Raw genomic sequence first — 22,236 nt, 5'->3', positions numbered from 1 at the left:
CTTTAGGGTCTTTTTCCAAGGGAAGACTGGAATAACCAGGGCGCCAGCCGCAGAGCAGCGGCGCAAAGTGAGCCAGGACGGGTGATCGAACTCCGTATCTTTCGGGTACGAAGCAAAGATGTGGAATAGACCCTAGAGACAAATTTCCCTTATGGGATGAATAAAGAGAATTTTATTTTTATTTTAGTTTATAATTTCTATAATATCGATTCTATTCATCACACGGCGGCTGTTGTTATCACCTATCTGTAATGGATAATTTACATTTGTAATCAATAGAATACAGATAACATATTGTCAATGTGTGGCTGTGTGGTCTTGTGATCGGATCGGAAGATACAGGGTTCGAGTCATGATCTATTGGGATTGAATAGCCATTTGTGAGGATATTATGTGGTCTGAGGTATGGGGCACTTCGGAAGGTCTAAGGTTCGAGTTCCGGTCTCAGAGGCACATGATTGAGTCCTCGGAACAGGGTCTGTATTTACATTCCCCTCACAGTACTCAGGTGTAAATTGAGAACATGGCTGTGTGGTCTAGTGGTATGACACTCGCTTTCGGATCGGAAGGTCCTGGGTTCCAGCATCGCTCGGCGCATAGTTGAGTCCTTGGAGAAGGCTCTTTACTCACATTCTCTCACCGTACTCAGGTGTAAAATGAGTACCTGGCCGTTAACAGCGTTGTCTCTGTCCCAAAAATTTGTAATATCGCCTGACAGGCGTCATGTCTCGTCCAACATGTTATGTGTTGCTGTTGGCCAGGGACCCCTTGTAGAGCGCTTTGAGCACGTTTAGTGGATATTGCGCTATATAAAAGATCAAGTTTTTATTTAAAAGAGCATTGCCACTGCCAGAAAAAGAAAAAAAATGTAATATCGCCTGACAGACGTCGTCATGTGTCGTTCTACTTGTTAAGTGTTGCTGTTGGTTTGGGACCCCCCCCCCCCCCCTCCTGGAAAAAAAACGACAAACATTGAGCTTTATATGGCGCAATATCCACTAAATGTGCTCAACATGCTTTACAAGGGGTCCCTGGTTAACAGCAACGTTTGACATGTAGGATGGGACATGCCGCCTGTTCGGCGATATTACAATTTTTCGGACAAAGACACCGCTGTTAACGGCCAGGTACTCAATTTACACCTGAGTACGGTGAGAGAAAGTGAGTAAATAGCCTTTTCCAAGGACTCAACTATGCGCCGAGCGCGAGGCTCGAACCCAGGACCTTTCGATCCGAAAGCGAGTGTCATACCACTAGACCACATAGCCGCACAAAAGCGCTTTGAGCACATATAGCGGATATTGCGCTATATAAATGCTCAAGTCTTTTAGTGTCTCTTATCAAGCATGTCATAATGATATTGGGTCGTTTTACACTGCGATTGTTATCATAACGTGATGGTGTTTGTCTTTTGATCTTCGCTGACAGTAATGGTCATAGCAGTATCAGGATAAAATATGTTAAAGATAAAGTACTGTAATGATAATAATAATAATAATAATAATAATAATAATAATAATAATAATAATAATAATAATAATAATGATAATAATAATAATAATAATAATAACAATAATAATAATAATAATAATACGGTAATGATAATAATAATAATAATAATAATAATAATAATAATATAATAATAATAATAATAATAATGATAATAATAATAATAACAATAACAATAATAATAATAATAATAATAATAATAATAATAATAATAATAATAATAATAATAATAATAATAATTGATGATGATGATGATGATGATGATGATGATGATGATGATGATGATGATGATGATGATGATGATGATGATGATGATGATGATGATGATATGATGATGATGATGATGATGATGATGATGATGATAATAATAATAATAATAATAATAATAATAATAATAATAATAATATCCATTATCAAAGCATCATCATTATCATCATCTATATTAATAATGAGAGGAAGGCGTGTGTGTGTGTGTGTGTGTGTGTGTCTGTGTGTATGGGGGTATCTGTGTGTGTGTGTGTCTGTGTGTGTGTATGTGTGTGTGTATGCTTGGGCGGGGCGGGAAGGAATAATTAAAGATTCTCTGGTATTCTTGTTGTGTGACTGAAATGTGCAAGACTGGTTCATTCGTTTATTCCTTTATTTATTCATTAATTCTTTCATTCATTCATTTATTCATTTGTCCATTCATTAATTCATTCTTTTCTGATTCATTCATTTATTCATTTGTAATGTTAATATAGATAGTATGCAGATGACGTCACTCAAGCCTTTGTTTTTGTATTTTGCCATCCGCGTTTGTGAGTTATGCTCACTAAACTGTATTACCCCGACTATAAAAGTTCATGGTTACACATAATTTTGTGTGTTGGTCCGTTATGCTTCCGGATGGCAATGTTATGAGCTTCTTAGCCAAGCGCATACTATCTATAGATAGTATGCAGATGACATCACCCAGGCCTTTGTTATTGTTTTTGCCATCCGCGTTTGTGAGTTGTTCTCACTAAACTGTATTAACCAGACTATAAAGTTCATGGTTACACAGAGTTTGTGTGTTGGTCCGTTATACTTCCGGATGGCAATGTTGTGAACTCCTTGGCCAAGCGCATTCTATCTATAATATGACAACACAGACCCACAGGAGAGAGAACCCCTGGCGCGCCAACTCGCTCGTGCCGTGACCTTCGTAAACTCGTGGCCTGACACTGGTCTACAAATGGCCATAAAAGAATAGAAATCGTGAGTTGTATTCAAAAGTTCAACCAATGGAATCGCATATTTCCTTGACCACTACTAACAACCCAATATGCGGTCCACAAACCTAAAAATGACGTCAAAATTTGGGTCTTAGTGGTCCTAGTGTCAGGCTATAAATTAACAGGTGGCTCCGCTCGAGCCCGTAACGACATCGCATGATTTCATATTTAACTAGAACTAATGAACAAAAGGGGGGGGGGGGGGGGGGGGGGGGGGGAAACGCCATTTTCACGCTCTGTGGGAATGACGTCATCATAGTAAACAATAAAGCAGAGTTCATGTCCCCGTGTCGTGTAAGTTATCTTCACAAACCTGATTATCAGGGTTGCCGGATTCATTTTCATGAAAATGCCAAACTAGATATCGATAAATGCCACATGATCTGAAAAAAATGCCAAACTTTCATAAGCATCACTTTTTCTGTATAAAAATGGAAATATAATATATTGATTTTCTTGTCCCCTTTGCTGTCAGTAGTGTCTTAGTTAAACAAAACGTTGAAATCCTTTGGCCAGTATAAAGATTTAATTTGTATATTTTGTGGAATGAGTGTTAGTTTACTTATTAAAATGGTAAAATTATGCGCTTTGAAAAAATACCAAGAAAAAGCCAAAATGCTGAAACCCAATCTGTCAATGTCAAAAGCTTTTAATAACGCCAAGTTTGTTTGTTTTGTTTTGTTTTTCAAAATTGGCATGACAAACGCCAAATTGGCAACCATGCACCCTCTGCAGATACGACTTATTACGAAATAACATAGACAAGGTGACAAATCACTCGTGATCCACTTTCCCGGAATGTCTGTGTAATGTGTGTGTGTGTGTGTGTGTGTGTGTGTGTGTCTGTGTGTCTGTGTGTCTGTGTGTAGCGTGTGTGTATGTGTGTGTCTGATTGTGTGTGCACTGTGCACCCACTGCGTCTAATTACACATCAAGACAAAACAGACACAGTATAATAATGATTGAAAAAAATTAAGAAAACAAAATTATAGAAATGGATTGAACACATATTGAGAAGGGCAGATGGCAAGATCTCGCAGAAAGCAATGGAATGGAACCAGGTAATACAAGACATAAAAAATAAAAAATAAAATTTTCTTTATTCATCCCATAGGGAAAATTTGTCTCTGGGGTCTATTCCATGGAAAGACTGGAATAATCCAGGCGTCAGCCAGGGTGCAGCGCGAATATTGAGCAAAGGCGAGGTGGCTTGCTCAATGCCACACAGGGCAGCGGTGGTGATCGAATTCGGTACCTTAGAGTAGGAAGCAAAGACCGTACCACTGAGCCACGCTGCCCCAAGCAGCGCCTACTGAGTCGTTAGTGGTACTCAAGGAAACAAGTGGTCCCATTGGTTGAACTACTGAATACAACTCACGATACGTTTTCTTTTATGGCCAAAGACTTGTCTTTTGACGTCATTTTTTTTTTCTTTGGTCAATGTCAGGCTATAAGTTAATGATGGCTACGATTGAGCACATTTTTTGAGAAGGGAAGATGGCAACATCTCGAAGAACGCATTGGAAAGGAATCCGGTTATCAACATCTATAGATGTTGCTGAACCCAGACACAAGGCCAGCCGAAAAGAGGTCGCCCACCAACAACCTGGTTGGGTAGTTTGGACCACAGCAGATCCTGTGAGAGTATTTAGCTCAACTCAAAGGGATGAAATAGACGCGAGTCACTACCAACTGAGCAATCGGGACCCCGAAGAGGGATATCTAAATTGTAAATTCATCTTTAACAGGAGATGGACAAAGATTAGAAAAATAACACGCATACCTTTCCGAAAGCCGTGTTGTCTTGTCACCAATTAATTAATACGCTCGTGTCTTAATAATACAAAAAAAAAAATGTTTTATGAGTGAATAAAGAATACATACATTTTAATAAAGGGAGCTGGAAGACGTACAAGGTGAAGTTTTAAAATAGGAATGTGTCACATTAATTTGATTCTACAGCGCAATGCTTTTATAAATGGATAATATGTATTGTTCACACAGGACACACAAAAAACTTCAAGCTCTCTTGAAAGGACTGAGTAGGAATGAAGGAAGGAAGGAAAAAGAAGAAGAAGAAGAAGAAGAAGAAGAAGTAGTAGTAGTAGTAGTAGTAGTAGTAGTAGTAGTAGTAGTAGTAGTAGTAGTAGTAGTAGTAGTAGTAGTAGTAGAAGTAGTAGTAGTAGTAGTAGTAGTAGTAGTAGTAGTATAGTAGTAGTAGTAGTAGTAGTAGTAGTAGTAGTAGAGAAGAAGAAGAAGAAGAAGAAGAAGAAGAAGAAGAAGAAGAAGAAGAAAGAAGAAAGAAGAAGAAGAAGAAGAAGAAGAAGAAGAAGAAGAAGAAGAAGAAGAAGAAGAAGAAGAAGAAGAGGGAAAAGGAGGAGGAGGAGGAGGAGGAGGAGGCGGAGACGGAGGAGGAGGAGGAGGGGGGTTAAGAAGGAAAAGGAGGAGAAGTAGTGCTCTCAGAGGGTTTTTAAATAATAAAATATACAAAATTCTTTCCAAATTCAAATTACATGTAGCCAAATTGCTTTACAACATTCCAGTAAATGAAATGTGACAACATAATAAATATCTCATTGCAATATGCACTCAAGACTTCAATCTCTTCCAAGGCCATCATACAATGGCGTGGAGTGTGGAACACACCCAGTGATAAGAAAGGCCGTATCATATCATCATAATGATATGGAGTGCAAGCAAGGGCTTTTGTTATGGAGATTGTTCAAGAGGAGAAGTAGGTCGAAAGTAAACCATACGAAACTGTATGAAATTATCATGTAAATTATGTAATCATAACAATAAGATGGGCGGCAAGTATCATTCTATATTAAACTAGATTTCAGGCCTGGTTTTTTTGGTTTTTTTCCATTTCTTTTCTGTGGGGGGGGGGGGGGGCGCATATATTATATGTATATGTAAATTATATTTATATATATGTTTATATAGATATATATATATATATATATATATATTATATATATATATATATATGGAATAAGTTTTCTTGCCATGTGGTCATGTGTTATGACACGAGCCCTCGAATTGGAAGGTCCAGAGTTCGATTCCACTCTGAGCGGCGCATAATTGAGTCCTTGGACAAGGCTTTTTAGTCACATTCTTTCACCGGTCTCAGGTGTAAAAATGAGTAGTACACTTGCAGTTAACAGCGTTGCGATGTCGAAAAATAAATGAAATATTATTATAATGGGCGTCATGTCTCGTCCTACATATTGAGTGTTGCCGTTGGCTTGCGGTCCCCTGTAAAGCGGTTTGAGCACGTCTAGTGGATAATTCTCTGTATAAATGCTCAAGCTTTTATTTTTTTTTTAATTTTTTTTTTTTTTTGACAAGATGTTTTGACATTATAAGGCAAACTAACACCATTCACCCAACAACATAAAATCTTGTTTTGTTTTCCCCATCCATTCACCTCATCTCCAGCGCCATTAACACCCAAGCCGAAGCCCCCAACGAAAACACAAACAAGTTGGTTAATGACCAACACTTGTCATTCATTGCTTTGGCAATTTCACCGGTCATTTTTTACTTCACTCCTCCTCCTCCTCCTCCTCCTCCTCCTCCTCCTCCTCCTCCTCCTCCTTCGAGAAGTCCCATCCAGGTTTGAGAGTTGTTTGCCAAGATGAGGGTAATTTTAAATCGATCAATATTTGAAGGACGAGTTTTCTGGCCAAATTTTAAAATATGAGTTGTTTGGGGGGTTTTTTCAGTGTACGGCAGCACAGTCGTAAAGTAGAGATTCTATTCTGCCATATTTGAAAAAATCAATTTTTTAAACATTTTTAAAATTTGGCCAGAAAACGTGTTCTTTAATATTGATTGATTAAAACGGACACCGTCTTGTCAAAAAAAAATCTCGAACATGGGACTTTAAGGGAAACCCGGGTTTGAAAGTTTTTGACAAGATCAAGGTCATTTTAATCGATTGATGGTTGAAGGACGAGTTTTCTGACCAAATTTTTTAAAAAGGTGTTGATGTTATTTACGACAGTATTAGTACTTTACCAGATGCCTGGCGTTACTACGACCTAACGTGCTAACTTCACAGTTCGCTAACTTTGTTTCTTCCTGAGACAAAATGAAAGGGTACGTACATACCAATGCCTTCCCTGATTGCTATGGTACAGACAGATCGTAAAAGGCATGAGAATTGAATGAAGAGAATGAAAACCCGTATAGATTCCAAATAGAATGCATTGCTAACTTTTACTGTCATTCTCAGGGGCAAAACGTTTTTTTTTTTAATTTTGGCAAGAAAATATGTCCTTCGAATTTCGGATCGATTTCAAATTAAATGACCCTCACCTTGGCAAAAACTCTTTAACTTCGCAATGTTTTCAGGCCAAATTTTTTAACCCTCTCATTACCACCCATAGGAAAATCGTCACATTCGTTACGATGCAACCAACAGTTTTCTCATTCTCATACCCTTTGTAAATCACAAATTATAAAGAAAATATTTTGTTATAGCGATAAAAATTAGACACTGGACAATATTAGGTATGGAATGTACTTGTTCCTTTTCTGTTTGAGTAGAAAAAAATATATTTTTGTGTTGGGTAGGTGTGACGTTTCATGAAAAATTCTGAAAATGGCTGGTAATGAGAGAAGAGAGTTAATGCATGTTTTGTTCCCCTAGAGTACGACAGTTAACTGGTAACATAACCAATTTCTATTTTGAATGGGTGTGACATTTCGTGGAGACATCCATAAAAATTGTCTCTACGGAGAGAGTTATATCGTGGATAAACAACTATGAGACCAAAGTACAATCTATATTGGATATTCTATTTATAGCCCAAAGGCAAAGCGTTTGCTTGCTTGGTACACACCGTGGAATTAATAATGGCCATATGATACCGAGTAAACATTATATATATTATATTCTGGTAACCATAGCAACCCGATGTTCCAGACAGACGCTGCCCGAAGTGGAAATGAAAGTAGTTTCCATCGTACAGTGGTTGGATGAAGTGATTGACATTGATTTTAAAAAACCAAACACCACCCGGATCAATTCTAAATTCCAACATTTTGTAACATAAATTATAAATTATAAATAGAATGAGATGATGACGTAGAGAAAACCGGAATCCACGACGGATGGGTTGAGAGCTTCGAGCATGCGCACTTAATCTTGTTCCGGCGCATAGCAACAGATAATATGTGTGGCTGGCTGAGAAAACCCGGAAAGATGCGAAAATTTAAATTTCATAAATTGAGTTATGTATGCAGTGGTGTAGACCACATCTTTCTGGTCATTTAACACTGTAAATTTTCTTTCTATGTCTATTAGAACCCAAGCTATGAATTTTTTTCTGATTAAAATTTGTTGCTAAGGGAAACACTTTATCTTCGATTTTGGCTTATAAGACTCGAAGCTTGCCGCATCTTCCCTGGTTTTCTCAGCCATCCTCAAATATTTAGATATAGATGTTGATTCAAAATCAGAATTCTAGGTTATGAGTTAGATAACATGCTATAATTTCGAACACTCCCCTATACAGCCGCCAATACTCTTCAACAGTCCTAACGTCACTTCCTTCCTAATGACGCATGGTAATTTAGTAACACTGGCTCTAAACTATCGGAACAATGGCGGACGCCCGTATAAAATATTTCTCCGGCGAGCACAAAGGGTATCCAGAGGGGAAAAAACACATAAATTTGATCATGTTTTGACTTTACACATTCTGATCACAAGGCATATGAAAAGTTCTAGCCAGCATGAAAAATAAAAAGTAATGATTTTCTTTGTTTAGAACCAAGATGGCCGCCGTTGCCGGGCGGCGTGACATCAGACTATTGAATCGTATTACAAGGCGAATACTAAGAAGCTATGGACTGTAAAACGTGATGTGCAACTAACAACGACTGTGATTCATTGTGAGACTCGGTGGTCTTGTGGTAAGACACTCGCTTTCGGATCGGGTAGTCCTGGATTCGAGCCTCGGTCAGCGCATAGTTGAATACTTGGAAACGGCTCTTAACTCACATTCTCTCACCGTAACTTTATCAACAAAACAAGATGAATGAGACACTACAGACGAATGAGATAAACGAAAACAGATATTATGTTATCGTATATTAAATTGAAGCTTGCATTCAATTTCACATTGTTATTTATTTCTTCGAACTTCGAGCAGCAACATTTGCATCACTTTAAATACGGAAAGACATAAACTTCGTTGTGATATTTTGAGTAAATCCATTCAGAATTAGTTAAAGAAAAAACGATTTGACTTTGAGGTAAAATTGGGCTCCGTTTAAAAAATAAATAAATAAATAAATAAACAAGACCAAATCAATCTAACATCCTTTTCACATGTAATCACAGAATAGAGTATGAAATCTTTTAAGCAGAATTCACACACAATACTTGAATTGGATACACCCAACGTGTCCATAGATGCAGGTCTGACATCCGAACCTATTTATGGGCCTTGTTTAACATTGTTGTAATGGACAATAGTTTGCGTCATTTAAAAAAAATTTTTTGAGATTTCCATTACAACAATGAGCCCAAAAGGAATTGGGTTACCAGACCTGCAAATAATATAAGTGCACGTCGGGTAAACCAGAACACGTAACACATTCAATTCCATTTCATTCAAAATAATAAAACATAGATTTATATTATAGGCCTATACAATTTATGACAAAATTCTTTTGACACAAATCAGCCACAAAGCCCTTAACATTTCCTCCAACACACCTTTATGACTTGAATTTTTATTTTTGGCTTACACTGGTAAAACACATTTGTGACCCGTCGTCTCAAAACGGTATTATATCGGAACGAACCAGATGCTTAAAAGGTGAATTTAATGTTATAACTGGTCAAAAATATAAATTGTTGGCATCAGCACCCTAAAATATGGTATCCATTCTTCTCAATAACACATACAAACTCAACACAAGTCTGATATTTCTGTCTATAACTTCAATTTTCAACATCTTGACCATCCCGACTTAATACCGCTTTGAGGCGAAGGGTCACATTTATTCTCATTTACCAGTTAACTGCCGTGCTCTGGAAAAAAAACGTGTATTTAAATATTTGGCCAGAAAACTCGTCCTTCAAAAATATATCGATTTAAATTACCTTTACCTTAGCAAAAAAACAACTCTCGAACCTGGGTCTTTGTCATGAAGTCGCCTGTCCCAGGTTTGAGAGTTTAATCGAAACATAAAAGGCTGGCCAAAATCTGAATATATTTGTGACAATAAATTCAATTTTAGCATTGTAATCTATCCTGAATTGAGGGGCAGCGTGGCTCAGCGGTACAATCTTTGCTTCATACCAACAGAGCGAAGTCCCAGGTTTGAGAGTGTTTTGCTAAAATGAGAGTCATTTTAATCGATCGATATTTGAAGGAAAAGTTTTATGGCCAAAATTTAAAACACGAGTTTGTTTTTGTTTTTCAGAGAAGTGCAGTACAGATGGTGACAAGAATGAATATGAAGGTAATCCTAGATGAATATTCACAACAACTTACAATTCGGTGTGTTAAAATGGATAGCAAGCACCAAGCACATACAATATACATAAATAAAGCTCCCCACAAGAAGAAGCACAACAATCTTATTCAAGTCAGCGAGCATGGAGCATGGAATTGGCGTAGACAAGAACTAGTAGTCTATATTATTATGGAGAGCTAACCCTGCCATGCTAAACAATGCGATTCTTTGAAAAGACATGATAACTAGGCTATACGTACGTCTGCTATTTTACACGGCTCTCCACACCCACGAAACGACTTTATTTTAATTTGGCCAGAAATGGCTGACTTCAAAATCTGTGAATCAAGATGAATCTATCACTATTAACATATATCAAACTAGAGATTTCTAACACGTGACGTGTTGAAAAAATGTTAAGTTAGTCAAGGGGTCGGTCTTAGCCTTAACCACGGAGGCCGTGTTTTAATTCACCAGGGTTTTTTTAAGCATGAAATTTCTGGCCAAAATTTTAAAAATACTTTTTAGTCAGAGAATGGCCAACGGTATTGTGTGTATGTTGTGGTATAGAAGAGGAAACAGGTCATATGGGGTTGATGGGTAATGGATGGGTGGTGGTTGGGGGTTACATATGGTAAATTACACATAGTAAAAAAAGCAAGCGTTTTTATTGGGGGGGGGGGGTGAGCGGAAAAGGACTCTCTCTCTCTCTCTCTCTCTCTCTCTCTCTCTCTCTCTCTCTCTCTCTCTCTCTCTCTCTCTCTTCTAATCTCTCCTTCAAACGTACACACGCACACACACATACACAACACACTCAAAGACACACACAAGTAATTTGTTTACATAATATGTCATAATGTTACGTCAATTTCTCTCTTTGCCTTCCATTAATTCCTCTTTCCCCTTCTTCACACACACATTTATCTTTTTGTGGGTATCTCTATTGACGTGATGTGAGAAGATAATACTGACGTCACATGTTTCAGTTTACATTTTACACATCTGTGTCGTAGGTGTAACCTTATACTCATACTATAGACAGTTAATGGAATACAGATGGGTGGTAGTGGTGGTGGTGGTGTGTGTGTGTGTGTGTGTGTGTGTGTGTGTGTGTGTGTGTGTGTGTGTGTGTGTGTGTGTGTGGCAGGGGGGAAGGGGTTACGTAAGGTAAATCGCGCTAACTGAAAAATATACCAAAAAAATAAATAAATAAATATATATATATATATATATATATATATATATATATAGAGAGAGAGAGAGAGAGAGAGAGAGAGAGAGAGAGAGAGAGAGAGCATTTAGTAGCGCAATATCAATCTAAAGTGCTCAAAACGTTTTACCGGGGGTTCCTAAGCAACAGCAATACTTAACGTGTAGGACGAGGCATGACGCCTATTGGGCGATAAGTTCTCTCTACCATACCGACAACAAAACGTCTTAGGTTTCCCACAGGGTTAATCTGGCGGATACCACTGGGTAGTATTTTACTTAAACGCATTTCATCAATTACGACATCAATATCTTTTTTAACATATCTAGCTAGGGTCAAGTCTAAAGGGGGTCCCACCCCACTAGCTCACATGGTAGAGCACTCGCTTCACAATCAAAAGGACCGAGATCGATTCCAGTTTTTTTTTTCTGACCTGCTTGTCCATCCAGTAGTGATTGGGTAGCTGGGTCTGTTTGATCTGGCGGAAAGTACTTTGCGGTAAACTAGCGTCCTATCAAAAGATAGCGAGCAATTGCTATTGTCCGTCGCACGCTTTAGAAACCGGGATAAACTCCGGTTCCATGGGCCGAATGGCTCTGAAGGACTACTAAACTTGCTCAGAGCGCTTTACAAGTGGTCCCTGGACAACAGCAACACTTAACATGTAGGACGGAACATGACGCCTGTTAGGCGGTATTACAATTTTTCGGACAGAGACAACGCTGTTTACGCCCAGGTACTAATTTTACACCTAAGTACGGTGAGAGAACGTGAGTAAACAGCCTTTTCCAAGGATTCAACTACACGCCGAGCTAGGCTGGATGGAACCCAGGACCTTCCGATCCGAAAGCGTCATACCACTAGACCACATAGCCGCACAAGCCACTAGCTAAATCTACCTTTAGTCCCCCCCCCCCCTCTCTCTCTCTCTCTCTCTCTCTCTCTCTCTCTCTCTCTCTCTCTCTCTCTCTCTCTCTCTCTCATGGCCCGTCCTACATGTTAAATGTTGCTGTTGACCAGGGATCCCTTGTAAAGCTATTTGAGCACATTTAGTTGATATTGCGCTATATAAAGCTCCTTTTATTTTTTTTTTAAATTTTTAGTAGGTACACGCCAAGCTGCCGAATCGATAATCTACACATCAGTTAATGAGTATTGATCACAATAAAGCATGGAGTTTGACACAAGAATGAGGGATTTACATCGCGACATCTGCTGATGATGATATCATGCATGTTTTAAATCACCTGCGTTAACTCACTCAACCCAAACACCGACTATATCCGTAGTTTACCCGGGTTACTTTTACTACCCCATTCCTATTTATTACATAATTTTTCTGAGACAAATTATAGGCGTATCTAGTATCAAAGTTAATGTTTTTAGTTTTTACATGTTAATGTAGTTGGATAAAACTATCTATGTACATGCTCATTTAAAAAACATTTTTTTCCAATTTTGAAAAGTAGCAAAAATCTCTAGGATTGAGTGAGTTAAGATTGTGAGAGTGATTGATGCTCAGGATCGGTGTGGCTCATTGCTTCTGGTAACAGTTATGCTAAGCGTTTAGGTAAAATAAAATCACACGTCCGGCAGCCGTTTATTGACTGTCGCAACCAATTTGATTCTAATCATAGCCTGATGAATCCGTGAGAGAGCCTGCCATAAAATCAATATTACCAGGCAGGGTCTTACAAGGACCAAAAGCTAGAGGTGCCTAAATGAGCAAATAAGATGGATAGAAAAATACAGTGAGTAAATATGACTCGTATATAAGGGAACAACACAAGACAAACAACGTTTCGGCCCTTCAAACAACAAAACACAAAGATTCAAGGTTACACAAAATCACATTTTGTCAAATGTGGAAACAATGTAAATATATGGAGAGGGTGTTTGATGGATGTGGATGCAAGAATTGGCGCAAGAGAAGGGAGGGGATAAATGGGGGAGAGGTGGAATAAGTAGGGAAGGGAGGGGCGGCCTAGGAACAGCTGGAGAAGGAGGGCATTGATGGAGGATCTAAAAACTGAAGGCTTAACATGTAGAGGAGCTGAGAAGATGGCACAGAGCCGGACAAGGTAAAGGGGATTCGTTGATCAATCATGGCCTATGCTCCAGAGCAATATCCACTAAATGTGCTCAAAGCGTTTTACAAAGGCTCCCTGAACAACAGGAACACGTAATATGCGTGTTGAACGAGGCATGACTCCTTTTAGGCGATTTTACAATTTTTTTCGGACAACGACAACGCCGTTGACGGCTAGGCACTCATTTTACACATGAGTAAGGTGAGAGAATGTGAGTAAATAGTCTTTTCCAAGGACTCAAATATGCGCCGAGTGAGACTCGAACCCAGGACCTTTCCGATCCGAAAGCGAAGTGTCGTACCACAAGACCACGACATAGCCAACAAAGTTAGTACGTATAGCCTGATTAATGGTCATTTTCGAGTTCTTATTTACACCTGAGTCAAGTGTGGTAGTATGCCTTTTATTGTGCCATTGACGCAACATAAATATCAAACGATACAGTTTGGACAGATTTCAACCTTGCACCGACATGCAGCGGTCGAGGTTGGGCCTGCCAAGAATAATAGAGGTCACCAGGGCATGATGCCCTCCGATACGATTCACACTGGGGTCACAGAGATAATTGAAGCGGGATAATAATAATATGAGGTGATTGAATGATCCTTGGTCATCATCTACAGACAACTGACCACAATGATCAAAGGCCAGTGGTAGGAACGGGGCGAGAGGTACGGCTCATTACCGTGTGTGATTTTTCACACCTGAGGTTATAGAGTCAGCTTGAACTCTCTCTCTCTGTCTCTCTCTCTCTCTCTCCCTCTCTCTCTCTCTCTCTCTCTCTCTCTATCTATCTATCTATCTATCTATCTCTCTCTCCCTCTATCTATATATCTATCTATCTCTATCTATATTTCTTCCTATCTATCTACCAACCTATCTTTCCATCTATCTGTCTATCTGTCTGTCTGTCTGTATTTATTTATTTATTTATTCATTCATTCATTTATCTATCCCTCTCGCTTTCCTCCCTCGAAAGACTAGGCCATCTATTAACATTTTTTTAAACTCATGTTTTCCTCTTACGATACCGGGTTTTACGGAAGGTACGTACGTTTGACGAAACCAGCCAAGCATTTTGTCTTTGCTGTGTCTTTGTCGCAAATAATTGTAATATCGCCTAACAGGCGTCATGTCTCTTTCTACATGTTACATACACGTTGCTGTTGGCCAAGGACACTTTGAAAGCGCCTTGAGAACGAAGAGGGGATACTGCGCTATATAAAATTTCAATTCTTTTTTTTTTTCTTCTTTTTATTGGATGGAAAAAGTTCGTATTTCTTATCGTTCAATCTTACTTTCACTTTGAAGGGTCCGACTCATTCTGGCATGGAACCGTTTTGGAGTCGGTGGGTCACAATTTATGTCCGTCCCCCTGGATGTTCGAACCGTGTACCCTTCAATTAATGGGCCATAAAACAATCAGGTTCGTTTAAAGTCCGATCTCTTGAGTCGTGAAAGTTTTACAACCAATAATACTTGTGAAATCCGTTTATTGTTAATCAATTTTATGGTCCTTGACAAATCAAGTTGACGGAGGGGTCATTCGGTCTGTGATAAAGGTTGGTTAGAACCGATGTGTACATATATGCAGGTCTGACATCCGAACCCGCTTATGGGCCTAGTTTAACATTGTTGCAATGAAGAATACTTCGCGTCAGTTTTTTGTTGTTTTTTTTTTTTTAATTTTTCAGATTTCCATTACAACAATGAGCCCATAAGGAATTGGGTTACTAGACCTGCAAATATAATAAGTGCACGTCGGTTAGAACCTCTCCTAGAGGCCCAAGGGTACCATAGACCAGAGTCTTATCACTATTTCTGTGCCAAAAGAGAATAAAACTATTGCAGTGAAGGGGATTTGAACCCACCATCCGTACCGCAAAACATTTTTTATTCTCTTTTGTCTTCTGGCACTTTTGTAATCACTTCATTTCTTGTTATTATCAACATAACCCAACCGTCCTGGGTATTAGTATTACGGGTTAAGTTTTCAACTTGAATTTTGGGGCAACACCTTGACCTGACCCATCCACAAACTCATAAAGGACTTGGTCAATATCTAAGTCATAGATATGTCAAAAAAAGATTGCTATCGTTTGAAGTTTGACCAGACTATTTGAAGTCATGAAAAAGAACAGACTAAAGGTCACACGAAACCAACCAACTCTCAAGTTTGAAGTTTAAGGTCTGAATCTTTTTGACATACTTTTGATCATCTTAACTCACTCAACCCAAACACCGACTATATCCGTAGTTTAACCGGTTTACTTTTACCCCATGCCTATTTATTACATTTTTCTGAGACAAATTATAAGCATAATAACAAAGCTAGTGTTTTTAGTAGTTGCATGTTAATGGTAGTTGAATAAAACTATCTATGTACATGCTCATTTTTAATACATTCGCCCGTTTGAAAATTCGGGGGTAAAATTCAACAGAACTGTATCTTCAAAACTAAAAAAAATCAACAGAATTGTATCTTCTAAACTAAAAAAATCAACAGAACTGTATCTTCTAAACTAAAAAAATCAACAGAGCTGTATCTTCTAAACTGAAAAAAAATCAACAGAACTGTATCTTCTTAACTAAAAAAAATCAAGAGAACTGTTTCTTCTAAACTAAAAAAATTAACTGAACTGTATCTTCTAAACTAAAAAAAAATCAACAGAACTGTATCTTCTAAACTAAAAAAAATGAACAGAACTGTATCTTCTAAACTAAAAAAATCAACAGAACTGTATCTTCTTAACTAAAAAAAATCAACAGAACTGTATCTTCTAAACTAAAAAAAAATCAACAGAACTGTATCTTCTTAACTAAAAAAAATCAACAGAACTGTATCTTCTAAACTAAAAAAAATCAACAGAACTGTATCTTCTAAACTAAAAAAAATCAACAGAACTGTATCTTCTAAACTAATTTTTAAAGAATACATCATGCGTGACAAATCTATTCTATTGCCTTTAAGATGTTTCTGGTTCTTTTTTAATGTGTTTTTCCAGAGTACGGCAGTTAATTTTTTAAAACATTGAGTATTTATATAGAGCAAAATCCACTAAACGTGTTCAAAACGCGTTATAAGGGGTCCCTGACCAACAGCAACACGCAACATATAGACTATGGATTCAATTCCAATAAAATGTGCATATAATTCTTGAGGTCCCAGGTTTGAGAGTTTTTGACAAGATGAGGGTCATTTTTAGATCGATCGATTAGTGTAGGAAGAGTTGTCCGGCCAAAATATTTAATACGTATTTTGTTGTATGCTTTTGTTTTGTTTTGTTTTTGTTTTGTTTTTTTTTCTGGGTTTTTTTTTTTTTAATTAATTTGTTTTTGGTTTTTGGGGATTTTTTTTCTGTTTTGTTTTTTAATTTTTAATTAATTTGTAGTTGTTTTTATTTTGTTTTGTTTTGTTTTTTTGTTTTTTTGTTGTTGTTTTTTTCTGTTTTTTTTTTAATTTTTAATTAATTTGTTGGATTTTTTTTTTATTTTTCTTTTTTTGTTTTGTTTTTTTGTTGTTGTTTTTTTTTTTGGGGGGGGGGGGGGGGGGGGGGGGGTTAAGAATATGGCAAAATAGCGGTCGCTTTTCTCGCATTGGATTGAAACGCTTGCTTATCATGAAGTAATTTCGGTCAAACCTCGCAGCTCCAGCTTTCTAATAACTGCTGGGCGGACCTAAGAGTACAAAGACAACCTTGACTAAGGACGGGATCAACATCGACCCCTTTGCTTACAAAGCAAATGCTCTGCCTCATAGCTTACGAGACTCTCCTCCCCCCCCCCCCCCCTCCTCCTCTCCTCTCTCTCTCTCTCTCTCTCTCTCTCTCTCTCTCTCTCTCTCTCTCTCTCTCTCTCTCTCTCTCTTCCCTGCATAAAACCCTTATGGTAAATTTTAATAATCACAGATGACAAGAAAGATCACCAGAGACTGGTACCAGTCACCATTCGTATCAATCACACACAGACCAACAATGTAACTGTAAACTTTTACAACCCATTTTATAGCTCCTTTGCAAACACAATTTAAATTTACAACAACAACAAAAAATGGCGCACAATCAGAGAGGTAACTGAGTATATATTACGTGTTCCACAAGATTGACACAGTTATCTCCCTTTAAAATGTCTAAAATTATCGACTGACAAGAATAATATATTTGACTATGAAAAGAAGGCCAAGACATCAACTTAATTGGATTCAATAGTCTGATGTCATGTCTCCCAGCAATGGCGGCCATCGTGGTCCTAAACAATGAATATCGGTACTTTTTATTCTTCATGCTGGCTAGAACTTTTCATATCTCTTGTGATCAGAATGTGTAAAAGTCAAAACATGATCATATTTATTATAATGGGTTTTCTTTCCTCTGGATACACTTTTATGCTCGTCGGAGAAATATTTCATAAGGGCGTCCACCATTGTTCCTGTAGTTTATAGCCAGTTACTAAGTTATCATGCGTCATAACGAGGGAAGTGACGTTACGACTGTTGAAGCGCATTAAAGGCCAGTCAATTCTGGACCAAATAATATTATAGTGACATGGGTTACCGTTCTATCTCTTCTCGTAAAGAATTAAGCGAAATCAAATATAGTTTATAGATATGTCATTTCATGTCGAGACTGTAACTTTCGACAGGAGCTTTTTTATGTAAAGAGTATCATCCACTAAACGTGCTCAGTGCGCTTTTCAAAGGGTCCCTGACTAACAGCAACACATAGCATGTATAGAACAAGACATGACGCCTAATAGGCGATATTACAATTTTCCCCACAGAGACAACAATGCTGTAAACGACAAGGTATTCATTTTAGTCAATAGTAATAGTAAATAATAAATAATGACTTTATATAGTGCCTACACACCCACGTTAATCGTGCTCTGCGGCGTTTTACATAATAAAAATCACGACACTACATAATAAGTATAAATATAGATAACAAAAGCTAAGCAGCATCTATTTCATGATCAATAAGCCTAACGGAACAACTCAGTCTTCAGAGATTTCCTGAAAGATGATAAATTTTTCACAGGACTTTGTCCGAGGACTAAGTGCGTTCCAGAGGCGTGGAGCTATGGATGAAAAGGGCTTTTTTTTTACCGAAAGTGGAATTTGAGGTGGTAACCTTTAGAAGTTGGGACTGAGATGATCGTAAATTTCGAGTGGGTTCATATTTTTTAATCAGTTCCTGTAAATATTCAGCTGCCAATCCATCCAGACATCTAAAAACATAGCACAATATCTTAAATTAGCAATGACCATGAAAAATGTTTTTTTCTCTTTTTGAGGAAAATTTTTGTCTAAAATCAAAGCCCTATCTCCACTGAGTAAAAATGTTTTTGAATTTTGAAAATCCATTCATAAATAAACAAGTTATGCTGTTTCAAAGGTGTAATTTATTTGGATGACCCGCAAAGAGGAAAAAAACGCGAAAATATGGGACGCTTTTTCGTCATTTTTTTTCGACCTTTGGTTGTATCTTGCGTAATAAGTGAATTAAAAGATTGAAACTTGAAGAGCAAATTAGGGATGGTGTTTTGTAAAATACGGGAAAAGTACTCATCATATTCATATGAAATTTTACAACCAAAAAGAAGAAATGTTCATGTATTACCTTGTCAGCGACAAAACCTCCACGCCCGGTAGTTTTTTAAATATTTTACTCCAAAGAGTAAAAATCTATTTTTAACGGTCTTCTGGTAATCGCACGAGTTTTGTCGCTTGATATAATCTAAAATGACCTTTTTTCTAACTGTGTGCCAACTTTCAGTCATATTCATCGATAAACAGCGTCGTAATTAATTTTTTAAAATAGCATATACGAAACGGCTTCGTCCCATATTTTGACGCGAATTCGGGCACTTCGTAAGCGAAAAAGAGGCCCAAAGATTTATGCGGGATAGTCATTGCTACTTAAATTCTATCCTAAACTTCACATGTCATTTTACACATGAAACAATCTGAAATAAATCACAATTGTGTTTTGGATGATGACAAATATTTATCACATTCGTATCTATCTTTAATATGAATTCAATTCTTTGTCGATCGATTTATTAAATCGGTCAATTAGCGTTTTCGTTTTGTGCGACGGGGACTTATTTGCAGGTCTGATAACCCAATTCCTTATGGGCTCATTGTTGTAATGGAAATCTTTAAAAAAAAATAACGCGAAATATTGTTCATTACAACAATGTTAAAACTGCGTCCATAATTGCGTTCGGATGTCAGACCTGCATTTACGTCGGTTTTGTGGTTCATTTGTTTTTGTTTGTTGTTCTGTGTTATTTACTTTTGTTTTTTGTGTTTTTGTTTTTTTTTGGGGGGGGGGTTGTTTTTTTCTTTGTTGTTTTTTGGTTTTTTTTTATGTTTTTGTTTTGCTAATTGTTGTTGGTGTTTTTGGTTTGTTTTTGTTTTTTTTGTTTTTTGATTGGGTAATGTTTTGTTTGTTTCAAATTTAATGTAATTCCACATGATAACTACAGAATAAACTAACTTTAATTTTACACATTGAAACATACATTTCAAATTTACCACCTCCAAGAAAATATAACCCTATAAGAGTTGACTCGACACTATAAAATTACAAATTTGCGGCGCTGCACTGCGGCTCACGCCTGGGTTATTCCAGTCTTCCCTTGGAATAGACCCTACAGACAAATTTCCCCTATGGGATGAATAAAGGAAATTTCATATTTATTTTTATTTATTTTATGAAAGGATAATCCATCAGGAATTTTTTTTCTTCTTCTAATTGACAACATTCACGATTTCACGTCTTATCGGCAAAATAGCTAGTCTTGCTTACTTTTGACCCCAGAAGAATAAAAACGTTTCGAGTACTGACAATGACAATGACAATTTAACTTCCCTGAACAAAACAAAAATATCAATCAAAAGTTGTCGAGAATCTGTGATTTCTAAGAACGATAACAATTTTTGAAGTGGCGGTTGTTATGATAAGGCCTGCGTACTTGAAATGTTAAAAATTCCTAGTTTTCAGAGGGAAGAAATAAAAGTTACTACATACAATACTCTTCAACAGTCGTAACGTCACTTCCTTCCTTATGACGCATGGTAACTTAGTAACACTGGCTCTAAACTATCGGAACAATGGCGGACGCCCATATGAAATATTTATCCGGCAAGCATAAATGGTATCCAGAGGAGAAAAAAAAACACATACATTTGATCATGTTTTGATTTTTACACATTCTGATCACAAGACATATGAAAAGTTCTAGCCAGCATGAAAAATAAAAAGTAATGATTTTCTTTGTTTAGAACCAAGATTGCCGCCGTTGCCGGGCGGCGTGACACCAGACTATTGAATCGTATTAACTTCACAAATTAATATTTTACCTTTATTAGTTAATATTAAATATAACTTCAAAACAATGAACAGGTGCTATGTGGCCCCAACGTTTTCTTTTTAACACATTGTATTGAAACAAGAATGTCTATTTATCATTTCTGCTGTTGAAGCCAAAAAAAAAATCGTATTTTTACGAATTTCTAGTAGCAGTAAGCAGGTCAGGGTTATGATAAGACAGACATCCGCTATCTTTTTATGTCAAGAATGAACTTCGAGAACAAGATATGAACGAACACCATAGATAAAGTTTTAAATATAAACAAAATATTTTTACAACACTCCATTGAGATTCTCCTCAAACTACCTTTGGCGTGCACGGAAAAAATAACGATAAATATCGAATTATTAAGCTTCAATTTATTAGACGAAGACGGATACATACTGTGGACGTTTCAGGTTTCCCCTTTATCAAGTAAACAGGATGAATGAATTACTCCAGACAAATGAGATAATGCGATTGTCTACTTGAAATTTCAAAAATTCCAAGGAAAAAAAAGAAAAAGTCACTTTAAATAGCTTTAGAAATAATTAATTTGCCATCATCATGATCCAAAAATGCTTCAAAATCCTGAATATAGGTTCTAAGAAGATAAACTATCCTTTTTAAACAAGATTTATTGAGTCAAAGAGACTTATGCAGTTCTGTAGCTGGAGACAAAAAGTCGTATTTATACGGATTTGTCGTAGCTCTAGGCAGGTCTGAAGTTATATATTTGTAATAAAAACTGACAACTTCTAGGAATTCTATTTTTCTTTTTTCTTTTTTTTTTTTTTTCTTTTTTTTTTTTTTATTTAGCTAATCGTCACAATTATTCTTATAACATTTTTAAATAACCCGACAAATTCCAGGAATTGATGAGATTTCCTTGGGATAAAGACGAAATAATCATAATATGGTGAATATTAAATAGGTCATTATTTATATTTGTCGTCATTTAGTGGGGTAGAAGGATTCTCCTGATTTCATTTATATAAATACACTTCCTTGTATACCCCAACCCTCTCTCTCTCTCTCTCTCTCTCTCTCTCTCTCTCTCTCTCTCTCTCTCCCACACACACACACACAACCCACACATCTCTCTCTCTTCTCTCTCTCTCTCTCTCTCTCTCTCTCTTTTTTTTTTTTTTCTTTCCCTCTCTCTCTCTCTCTCTCTCACTCTCTCTCTCTCTCCTCTCTCTCCCTACCTCTCTCTCCCACTCCCCCCTTCCCCCCTCTCTCTCTCTCTCTCTCTCTCTCTCTCTCTCTCTCTCTCAGCCTCTCTCTTGCACACAAACAGACATAGAGTATCATATTGTACAATCACACATACACA

At 37.2% G+C, this 22,236-nt stretch overlaps 1 protein-coding gene across 4 annotated transcripts in view; it reads right to left on the bottom strand.

The window, feature by feature from the left end:
- Positions 1-22,236, bottom strand: part of LOC144963242 (inositol-trisphosphate 3-kinase A-like) — a 229,350-nt gene that overhangs the window by 116,058 nt on the left and 91,056 nt on the right. For 2 of the 4 annotated variants that reach the window (XM_078897091.1, XM_078897095.1), the window contains exon 1: positions 10,283-10,459. The exons of 1 other annotated variant lie outside the window; for it this stretch is intronic. The gene's annotated coding sequence lies outside the window, so the exon portion shown is untranslated. Of the gene's footprint in view, positions 1-10,282; positions 10,620-22,236 lie in introns of those variants that run through there. One more of the 4 variants, XM_078897089.1, reaches the window with a different exon arrangement.

Source organism: Berghia stephanieae, chromosome 1 (genome assembly GCF_034508935.2).
Source record: "Berghia stephanieae isolate SIO BIC M18660-M18661 chromosome 1, UCSD_Bste_1.3, whole genome shotgun sequence".
NCBI classification, from domain to species: domain Eukaryota; kingdom Metazoa; phylum Mollusca; class Gastropoda; order Nudibranchia; family Aeolidiidae; genus Berghia; species Berghia stephanieae.
This window is presented reverse-complemented; position numbering and strand designations above follow the sequence as displayed.